Genomic DNA, 11,822 nt, shown 5'->3' on the forward strand with positions numbered 1-11,822 from the left:
TGCCGAGAGGCATAAGCAATCACTTTGCGGTCTTGCATTAGGACACAGCCTAATCCTTGACGGGAAGCGTCGCAGTAAATGACAAAGTCCTTCTTAGTATCAGGTGGAGCTAGAACTGGAGCAGAAGTCAACTTGTCTTTGAGTGCCTGGAAACTTTCCTGACATTTGTCTGTCCATTGGAACTTGACACCCTTATGCAACAGGTTAGTCAGAGGCCTGGCGATCTTGGAGAAGTTCTCGACAAATCGACGGCAATAGCTGGCGAGACCGAGAAAACTTCTGACTTGCTTAACGTTCTTGGGAGGAGTCCAATCAAGAATAGCCTGAACTCGCTCGGGGTTGACGGCAATACCATCCTTAGAGATGACATGCCCAAGATAGGTTACTTCCGGTAGCCAGAATTCACATTTGGAGAACTTGGCATATAGTTGATGCTCTCGTAGCTTTTCCAGCACAAGTCGAAGATGTTCAGCATGTTCTTCTTCGTTCTTGGAAAATACCAGGATATCATCCAGATAAACCACGACGAACTTGTCGAGGTAATCCATGAATATATAGTTCATCAGACGAGAGAAGGTGGCTGGAGCATTGGTTAAACCGAAAGACATGACGGTGTACTCGTATGAACCATAGCGAGTCACGAAGGCGGTCTTTGGGATATCCTCTTCGCGAACACGGATCTGGTGGTAGCCCAACCTCAAGTCGAGCTTAGAGAACACTGACGAACCCGCCAGTTGATCATACAGATCATTGATCCGAGGAAGAGGGTATTTATTCTGAATGGTAGCTTGGTTTATAGGACGGTAGTCTTGAACTAACCGGTTTGTCCCATCCTTCTTCTTGACAAAGAGAGAAGGTGCTCCCCAAGGAGAGCAACTTGGGCGAATGAATCCTTTGCGAAGAGATTTGTCGATTTCCTCCTTAAGCTCAAGGAGTTCATGCGGCGGCATTTTGTAGGGTCGCTTGGCTATAGGAGTGGTGCCTGGTTTCAAGTCGATGATGAATTCGACAGCTCTAGCAGGGGGAATCCCTGGAAGTTCTTCAGGGAAGACGTCGAGGAATTCACGCACGACGGGAATGTTTTCAATGCCCTCGAGTGGTGCAGCGTTCAATGCATTCAATGCATAGAGCCTTGCCTCGGCATTTTGCACCAGATGGGCTTGGTAAGTAACTATCTCATCTGAAGGGTGTAGCAGATGGACGGTCTTAGTGGTGCAAACGATTGAAGCAGTATGCGCTTTTAACCAATTCATTCCCAGAATGAGATCAATGCTACAGGACTTCAGTACGATGGGAGAGACAAGAAATTCCAGTCCTTCAATTTCAACAGTAACGTCGTGACTAACCATAGAGGTTTGACATTGGCCCGCAGGGGTGTGTACCACTAGCGGAGTGTTTATCTCTTCGTAATTAATGCCATGCAGGAATGCAAATTCTGCTGATATGAATGAATGGGATGCTCCTGTATCAAATAAAACGGATGCTGGTACTGAATTTACGAGGAGTGTACCCATCACAGTAGCAGGCTGGTCTTGAGCTTCGCTGAGATCAACGTGGTTGGCATGAGCACGACCATAAGACTTAGCATTGTTGTTGCGGGGCTGGTTGTTACCACGGCCAGCTGCTGGAAGGGCCAGTTGATTCTGGTTCTGATAGCAGTTCCTGGCAAAGTGACCCGGTTGACCACACTTGAAGCACAGACCATTATCGGGAGTGGGAACAGGAGCCCCAGGTGGGGGAGCTGGTAGCTTTGACTGCCTAGATGGTGGAGGAGGCAGACGCGGTGCAGCATAAGATTTCCTTGGAGCAGGTGCATTTGGACGATACATGCTGTTCGGGATCCATATCTTACGCTTCTGTGAGGGCGAGCCCGAAGATGAGCCCGTGTCACGGTTGCGCCTCTGAGAGCTCTGGTATTCCTGCAGACCAGTCTCGACATTGATGGCCTTATTCACCAAGGTGGCGAAATCGGCGAAGTCATGCACTAGAAGTGCGAGCTTGATGTCAGCTTGTAGTCCATCACGGAACTTCTCCTGTCTGCGTGCATCAGTTGCAATGTCTTCTTCAGCATAGCGGGACAAGTCCAGAAACTCCCGCTGATAAGCTTCGACAGTTTTGTTGCCTTGGGTGAGGTTGCGGAACTCACGCTTCTTCCGGTCCATGACTCCCTGAGGAATGAAGCGGGCACGGAAAGCAGCTTGGAAGTCTGGCCAGGTGATGATTGTTCCAGCTGGCAGAGTACGCCTGTGGCTGTCCCACCATTGAGCTGCGGGTCCCTTCAAGAAGAAGGAAGCAAAGGTGACATAGCTGGCAGGGGCTACATCAGCAGACTCCATCTCATAGGTGATGTCACGGAGCCAGTCATCAGCATCCAGAGGCTGAGTTGAGCTGCGGTAGATGGTTGGGTTGAGGCGTATGAAATCTTGAAGAGTCACTTGGGCTGGCTGCTGGTTCATATTGGGGCGAGGAAACTGAGCCATCATATTTTCCATGAACTGGCGGTTCAGTTCAAACTGTTGGATCATACCAGCCATGTACTCAGGTGGTGGTGGGGCATCGCCACCACGACCACGACCACCTGGTCTAACCATCCTGCTAATATATAACAGGGGTAGTTCAGCATTGAGAAAATTTGCAAAGACAAGAATCATTCATGATGAAACATGCATAACGAGAGGAGCACGATAGCTACTACATAGTAGTCGGCATAACTTACAAAAGGGGGTCATGCATAGAGTTCAGTACATAGAGTTCAGTACATAGACTAAAACATCATAGGCGGCACACAGGCTCGCGGCGACTGCAACTAATACTAACTAAGCAAGACTACATCAGTCCCAAGAGGTACTGTGGAGGTAATCGTAGCCCGACAGCTGGTAGTGAGGCAACGGATAGCCCTCCACGTCAGCAGACTGGGGGCCGCGGATACTCAGGTGTAGAGCCCGACGCTCAGGTGGCAGAAGAGGACCAAGTGCAGGGGAGTAGCCTCCCACCTCTGGCCAACCGACACCGTGGGGCATCACGGTCCTGGCTGGGTAGATCGCAGTACACGGTACCTGTCCAGATCGGACAAAGGGGTGCAGCCGCGTCAGAGCACGGTAAAGGTGCTGACGGGTGGTGTACATCTCGTGGCGAAGAGCTCGGTTAGCTCGATCCAGCCCATCAGCATGCAGAACCAGGTTCTGATGGTAGAAGGGCTCTCGGGTGACAGTGGAGTAGGCAGCAGTATAGTATCCCTCCGCACCAACATCAGATGCGATAGCAATGTGCCTGAAAGGGGAGGTGTCCAACTCCCGATACTCTCCACGAAGACGTGTCAGAGCAGCATAGGCAGCATCGTGGACAGCCATATCGATGGTCACACCAACACCATGTGCGGTGTGCAGCACAGTAGTGGAGTCATACTCCCGCGAGTAGAGGTGGACGATGGCACGGTACTGCTCCTGGTTAAAGTCCTGGTACTCCTCGTAGACGGTGTACTCAGGGTGCCAGCGATAACCCAGATAGGTCATCATCTCAGCTAGCACCGCAGGTGATCCCGAGGCACCAATGGCCGTCGTGTGGCGAACGACCTGCCTCGTGGGTTCCATCTGAAAGCAAAGACGTTTCAAAGGAGTCAAATGACAGTGTGTGAATTGTTCAAAATACTACTCTAAGAAACAACTATGGCTTATCCAACTTTGGGGTGAATGCGGTCACGGGATCCTAGTGTTAGAGTTAGTAAATTCGTTTAACCCGAGTAGAAGAGAGTTCAGAGTCCCAGAGTAAAGGTCGAGGAGTAAAAGATCCTAGTACCACCCAATGGCGACGTGGGCCCGTAAGACACACAGCCATGTTAGTAAAAGTTTTGTAATGTCTAGACTCGACTTCGGCCAAGGAGTGTGGAAAGGGGGATTCCTACAGGCAGTCGGCTCTGATACCAACTTGTGACGCCCCCGATTTGACCGTACACTAATCATGCACGCAAATGTGTACGACCAAGATCAGGGACTCACGGGAAGATATCACAACACAACTCTAAAACATAAATAAGTCATACAAGCATCATAATACAAGCCAGGGGCCTCGAGGGCTCGAATACAAGTGCTCGATCACAGACGAGTCAGCGGAAGCAACAATATCTGAGTACAGACATAAGTTAAACAAGTTTGCCTTAAGAAGGCTAGCACAAACTGGGATACAGATCGAACGAGGCGCAGGCCTCCTGCCTGGGATCCTCCTAACTACTCCTGGTCGTCGTCAGCGGCCTGCACGTAGTAGTAGGCACCTCCAGTGTCGTAGGTGTCGTCGTCGACGGTGGCGTCTGGCTCCTGGACTCCAACATCTGGTTGCGACAACCAGATAGAAAGGAAAGGGGGAAAAGAGGGAGAGAAGCAACCGTGAGTACTCATCCAAAGTACTCGCAAGCAAGGAGCTACACTACATATGCATGGGTATATGTGTAAAGGGGCATATCAGTGGACTGAACTGCAGAATGCCAGAATAAAAGGGGGATAGCTAGTCCTGTCGAAGACTACGCTTCTGGCCATCTCCATCTTGCAGCATGTAGAAGAGAGTAGATTGAAGTCCTCCAAGTAGCATCGCATAGCATAATCCTACCCGGCGATCCCCTCCTCGTCGCCCTGTTAGAGAGCGATCACCGGGTTGTATCTGGCACTTGGAAGGGTGTATTTTATTCAGTATCCAGTTCTAGTTGTCATAAGGTCAAGGTACAACTCCGGGTCGTCCTTTTACCGAGGGACACGGCTATTCGAATAGATAAACTTCCCTGCAGGGGTGCACCACATAACCCAACACGCTCGATCCCATTTGGCCGGACACACTTTTCTGGGTCATGCCCGGCCTCGTAAGATCAACGCGTCGCAGCCCCACCTAAGCACAACAGAGCGGTCAGCACGCCGGTCTAACCCTATGCGCGCAGGGGTCTGGGCCCATCGCCCTATGCACACCTGCACGTTGCGTACGCGGCCGGAAGCAGACCTAGCCTAGTGGCGTTCCAGTCCAATCCGGCGCGCGCCACTCAGTCGCTGACGTCAAGAAGGCTTCGGCTGATACCACGACGCCGGGATACCCATAACTACTCCCGCGTAGATGGTTAGTGCGTATAGACCAAATGGCCAGACTCAGATCAAATACCAAGATCTCGTTAAGCGTGTTAAGTATCCGCGAACGCCGACCAGGGCCAGGCCCACCTCTCACCTAGGCGGTCTCAACCTGCCCTGTCGCTCCGCCACAAAGATCCACTTGCGGGTACTCCTACGAGCCGACCCGACTTTAGTCATCACATGTGTCATGTATATAGTATATAAGTATATACCCGTGATCACCGCCCAGGTGATCACGGCCCGATAGTATAGCACAGCAGACGGACAAGAATGTAGGGCCACTGATGGAAATCTAGCATCCTATACTAAGCATGTAGGATTGCAGGTAAAGGTATCAACAGTAGTAGCAAGGATAGGCTATGCATCAGGATAGGATATCGAAAAGCAGTAACATGCTACACTACTCTAATGCAAGCAGTATAGAGAAGAATAGGCGATATCTGGTGATCAAGGGGGGGGGCTTGCCTGGTTGCTCTGGCAAGTAGGAGGGGTCGTCGACTCCGTAGTCGAACTGGGCAGCAGCAGTGTCGGTCTCGTAGTCTACCGGAGAGAAGAGGGGGAAGAAACAGTAAATACAATGCAAACATAAGCATGACGATGCGTGACATGACAATGAGCAGTGCTAGGTGTGACCTAACGCGACAGTAGGTGGTACCGGCGAAGGGGGGAACATCCGGGAAGGTATTCCCGATGTTTCGCGTTTTCGGACAGACGGACCGGAGGGGGAAAGTTGCTAGTTCGATAGGTTAGGGAGGTGTGGTGGACGAACGGACTGCGTATTCGGATTCGTCTCGTCGTTCTGAGCAACTTTCATATAGAAAACATTTTCATCCGAGTTACGGTTTAAAAGATATGAATTTTCAAAGATTATTTGAATTTCTGGAATTATTTGAATTAAGCAAAAATGAATTATGACGTCAGCATGAGGCAATGCTGACGTCAGCAGGTCAACAGAGCGGCTGACCAGGTCAAACTGACCAGTGGGCCCCACCTGTCATAGACAGTGGGCTAACAGAAGATTAAACTAACTAATTTTAGTTAATTAACTACTGGACCCCACCTGTCAGTGCCTAATTAGATTAATTAATTAGTTTTAATTATAAAAACATTTTTTTGTTAATTATGCGGCGGGGCCCGCATGTCAGTGGCTGGGCCTGCCCAGTCAGCAGTTGACTGGGGTCAACCCAGTCAACAGGGCCCAAGGGCCCACACGTCAGCCTCACAGGGGAGGCCACGCGGCGCCACGTCGGCCACTGGCCGGAGACGCGCCGGAGTTGACTCCGACGAGCCAAACGCGGCGGCGCGGCTCGGGAGGGGCGCGGGTTTCGCGCACAGGGGGTCTGCGGGGTTGTGGCTGGGCGCGTTCGACGCGGCTCGGCGCCGCGCGTCCAACGGTGGTGGCCGGAGTGGCTGGAACGGACGGGGGCGAGTGCTTCGAGCTCGCCGGCGGCGAGGTGCTTCGGGCGAGCAACGGGAACGGTGGAACGGCGCGAGATCGGGCAATCCAGAGGGCGGGGCGAGGCCTACGTGCACGCGCGAGCAAGATGGGCGCTAGCTAAAGACCAAACGGTCGCCGGAACGACGCCGGCGACGTGCTAGGCGGCGGAGGGTGCGGCCTAACGCGGCGCGGTGGCTACGGCACGCTAGCTAGCTAATGGAGAGGGGGAGGAGGTAGAGGAGCTCACCGCGCGGCGCAAGAAAGGCCCGTGGGTGGCTTAGTAGCAGCAGCAGTCGCCGGAGTCGAAGAAGACGGCGGCGACCCGAGGAAGAAGGCGACGGCGTTGGGGGGCGATGTAGGGGGTCCCGGCTCGAGCAGGTGGTCGGGGAGGACGGGCTCGACGCGGCGGAGCTCGGGGACACGTCGGGGAGGAGAACGGGGCTCGGTGGCCGCGTGAACGACGGAGAACGGCGGCGACCGCGTCGGGCGTGGGGAAGGAGGGAGCGGCGTGGATCTGGGGGGAAGGGAGAGGCGCAGAGGCCGAGAGGTGAGCGGGGGCGAGTGGGAGAGGGGCCCGAGGAGGCGGGGGGCGCTGGCGTCCTTATCCTCCCCCGTCGCCGGCGAGGGGGTGCGGCGGGGACCGGCCCCTGTTCCGACCCCGGTCGGGGGAACAGGGAAGGGGAGGGCGAGTGGGAGAGGTGGGCTAGGCCGGCTGGGCCGGGGGTCGGCCCAGTTGGGCCAGGGGTCCAGTGGGGCGGTCTTCTCCTTCTTCTTCTTTTTTGTTTGTTTGTTCTGTGCTCTTTTGTATTTTCTTTTTATTTGTTTATTTTCTTTTCTGTTTCATTTCATTTAAAAGTATTTAGGCATTTTATAAAAATGTGTTTTCTCCACAATAATTATCAGTGCAATATCTGGCATGGCCCGAACATTTTTGTTTAAATTTTTGAAAACTTTTATTTTCCACTTTAAATTTAATTGAAGTTTGAATTAGGAGTTTGAAAAGAAATGTGATTCAAATGTGACCAAGCCCTGTTTAGCAACATGATTAGCTTAATCACAGAGAGTTACTGTAGCATGATTCTCGGGGTGTTACATAGATATTTCTGCGGTTTTCGAAATTTTTCGCTCGGTGCAGCAAAAAACTAGAGAGCAAGTGTGCTTGACGCACGGGCGGTGGATTGTTGCCTATGAAGCTTCCCGCTTAAGCCATACATGAGGGTGCCCCAAGATATTTTATACTGCATCGCGTACGATTCTTGCTAATAAACTGTTTGTGCAGTACTTGATTTTTTTCATTCTGATTTGAAAGACAAAATGGGGTTACGGCGGAAAAGGACAGTGTTTGAATTGCTAGAACATTTATCTGCAGTGAACATGCAACTATAGGAGTGTCGTGTTAAAATTTGGAAATATTTAGGTTTTGTTTGGCCTCTTTTATACATTAATTGATTTTCTAGGCATTTAATGGGCATAATTAAAATTTGAACTACAAGCACATTGTCGGTGTACAAAAGCAGGGCTCTCCTTTTTACCCCTATACTTGTGCGCGGGCAGTCAGAGCCGCACCTGCGGCCACACTTAACAGGGCAAGGGGAGGGAGCAGAAGCACAAGAATACCAGAGCAGCGCTACAGCCAAAAGCACAAGACGCGCGAAGCAACGCCAAGACCAGAGGCACGAAGAGCAAGAGGGTAAGGTGGACTCCCCCGGTGAGACCCTTGCCGGGGGGGGGGGGCTCCGCAGCCAGGGCAAGAGCCTTGCTGGGGCAACTTGCCCAACACCAGCAGGGCGCGCCACCCTTGAGCCCAAGGGTTCCAACACCGTCAACCACATTGGAACCAAGGCTCGGGAGGCACCTCCATGGTCGCATGCATATCTTTGTCAAGATCATAAACACATAAGATCAGATGAGGACCAAAAGACGACGATCCTTGGCGAGGAGATCCACGAGACCCCCGGCAAGATCCTTGCCGGGAGCAACCGCGACGCCACGACAAGACCACTTGCCGGGCCCCCGGCAAGACCCTTGCCGAGGACACCCGCGGGGCCGCAGCCAGGCCTGCGCCCGCCAAGACTCCACCGCCGTTCCCATACAGCTGCCAGCCCAACCAGCTGGGCAGGCACCTGCGTGGCGACGTGCGTCTTCTAGGCCGACTCAGCAAACACCTACGTGATGGCATGCAAATCTTCATGAAGACCCTACCACCACGCCATGTCAGCAGCCAACCAGCCTACGTGGCGCTGCATGCCGCGTTGGCCTGGACGCGTGTCGGAGCAAGGCAGAGCGGCGACGGACGGGACAGGCCTCGTTGCCGTCCCCAATAAAGCAAGGAGACACCTAAGGAGCGCATTTAATGCGTCTTGTCCCGTAATGACAGGCGATAAGCTTGTACACTGTATACCTTTCCACCTCCTGTGTGCCACTGTGGCGACCCCTTTTGTCTATAAAAGGAGGCCCGAGGCGTCCAGGAGAGGGATTCGGATCTTTTGAACGACGGACGCACCATAGCTAGTTCGAGAGCTCAAGAACACTCAAATATACACCAAAGCAGGACTAGGGTTTTACGCATCTTTGCGGCCTGAACCTGGGTAAACGACATGTGTGCTGGCTCCTAGACCTGCTCTTTGCACAACCCCGCGCCCGCCAACCGTAGATGGGATCCTAGTGATTCCATAGGTGTCGTTTCCATCGACATCTTTGGCGCGCCAGGTAGGGGGCGCAGTTGTGGAAATCTGGTATGGTTGGAGCAGCGGCTTCATCGTGGTCGTCACTCCAAGGAAGAAGACGACCAAACGAGTAGCATCATCGACTTGATGCAGTGAACGCCCCCATAGCGGCAGAAAAGCTAATTCATGCGAAACTTTGAACAATTCCTTTTTATATATAAGGTTATCGTCCTCGAAGATCTTGCCCTATGTATGGAAAACCTGCACGCGATGGGGCCCTGCCACTATTGGCAACGCCCTTGCTCTGTTTCGAGTCCGCTCAATAGTTCGAGCGGCTGCGTCAAGAACGACGGGGTGACTTTCTGCAATTGGCAACGCTCTCGTTCTGTCTCGAGTCCGCTCGACAGTTCGAGCGGCAGCGTTAAGAGCAGTAAGGTGGTTTGCCTGGCAGCAAGCACACCCGGCAGGCTATTGGGGATCCGTCCTCAAAGCGCCGGGGCCTGGGTTTACGCACCAGCAAGCCTACCCGATTAACGTAGGGTGGACATACAAAGGGAGATCCAACGGGAAAATAACATGCATCTTTTCAAGGTACGGCAGAGTTATATTACATCAAATAATTGCTGCGGTTCTAACTAAAGATGAAAATTGTCTTGGTCGTGAACCTGCAGCGGCGATGAGAGGCGGGGTACCTAGTCCCGGCGCTGGCCTTCTATCCTCCGAACTCCGTCGACGCAGCTGATGATGGGCTTGATACGCTCCTTGAGCATCGCGAGGTCTACATCCTCTGGCAAGCTCTCCAACGCGGCGTCGAAGTCGAGGTCAGGGTTCCAGTATGCCACTTTGGTGAGGACCTTGGTCATGGCACCCCGGCGAAGCTTCCGGGCCTCATCGGCCAGAGAAGTCACCCTGTTGGAGCGGAACTGCTCTAGGGCCCCGAGAACACCCTCGAAGAACAGATTCAGTTTGGCGTTGGGGCTCACGTTCGGCTCCGGGGCGTACCTCACGTTCGGCATCCCCATGGCGGCCAGCTTCGTGGTGATCCTGCCAGCGATGTCTGTGAGGCGGGTGATCCAGAGGTTTTCTCCCTTCACGAAATCCTCGTGGTTGGCGGCGTCATTCCTCCGCAGCTGCCTCTCCTTCTCCAGATCCTTGGTCAGGGTCCCCTCCCCGGCCCTGACCTCTGAAAGCGTCCCCTCAAGACCCTCCAGTTTCAGCTTCAGGTCCTTGATGGAGTCGTTGGCCTTGGAGAGCTGCTCAGCCTTGCCGAGGATTGCGGCCTGCGCCTCAACCAGAGCACCGTTGAGTGTGTCCTTCTCCTTCGCCAGCTTCTCTGAGCATTGAGTGCCTCCTCGTGCCTCTGCTCCAGCTCCTGGGTCCGCTGCATGACAAGCTTCTCCACCTCCTCATCCTTGCCATGGAGTGTTGCGGCGAGCTTCTCCTCACGAGCGGCAAGGTCCTCCTCCTAGGAGTTTAGCTCAGCCTGGTGCTGGTGCCGAGCGACCTCTTCCTTGGCGGCCTGCTCCTTCGCCAGCTCCTGGGCCTTCTCGATGTCGGCCTGCTTCATGACAAGCTCCAGCTTGCGCTCGGCCAGCACATCCTGGGCAGCCTTGAGTTCCTTGTGGGCCCCGCGGAACCAAGCCTGCGTCTCGGTGACGCGCTCCTTGAGGTCCGCCTCTGCCTTGTCCACCACCGCCATCCTGGACTTGGCCTTGTCCAGGCGAGTGTGGTGAAGCGCCTGGAGCTTCTGGAAGTTGGCGCTCATGGCCTGGAGGAGCCGCTCTTCCTGGGAACCGCCGCCACCGGCGCTCGGTTCGTTAACAACCTCAAGCCCGGCGGCGGCGAGCACCTCGTCATCGAACACCTCCCACTCGGTGGGCGCCCCGTGCTCGCCGCCCCTAGGAAGTGGACGAACAGGTCGTCACTCACCTTCAGGTACCTGCCCGAGCCAGAGGCAGCGGAGGAGGAAGGGGTCGTCAACCGCCCCCTCCTCAGCAGCGGCCTTGCTGGCCTCCCCGGCAGAGCCCTTGCCGGCCTCCCCGGCAGAGCCCTTGCCGGCCTCCTCGGCAGCGGCCTTGCCGGTCTCCCCGGCCGGCTCCTTGGCGGCACCCTCAGCAGCACCCTTGGCGGCCTCCACGGCGGCGATCTTGTTGGCCTCAGCCTCAGCATCCCTAGCGACCTCCTCGATGATAGTGTCAATATTCTCCTAGTCCGCCAAGGGAGCGCCTAGATGCCAAGGAGGATGAGGCAAAGCCAAGACCAAAGTTCAAAAGAAGAACGAACAGGGACAAAAGGCAAACAACTCACCCGTGCCAGGCTGGGAAGAAGTGGCCCCCTCCCCACCAACATTCGGTGCCGGGACGGAGCCGTCGGCGCCCGGGTTCTCCACCTCCTCCTCCTCCGTGCGCATGTGTTCGGTGCTTGGCGCCCTTCCCAGGGACGCCCCTCGGGGCGGCGTGGTTGATGGGGGCGGCATGTTGGCGGTGGCCCTCAGTGGCTCCTCCTGCTACCGTTCTCCTCCTGCAACCACGGCAAGGTCAGCGCCAAGAGATCGTACCCCAACACACGTTGATAGGGAGTGAGTGGTGAACGCACGCTGGGGGCTGCTATCCG

The sequence above is a fragment of the Triticum aestivum genome, chromosome 3D (genome assembly GCF_018294505.1).
Source record: "Triticum aestivum cultivar Chinese Spring chromosome 3D, IWGSC CS RefSeq v2.1, whole genome shotgun sequence".
In the NCBI taxonomy this organism is placed as follows: Eukaryota; Viridiplantae; Streptophyta; class Magnoliopsida; order Poales; family Poaceae; genus Triticum; species Triticum aestivum.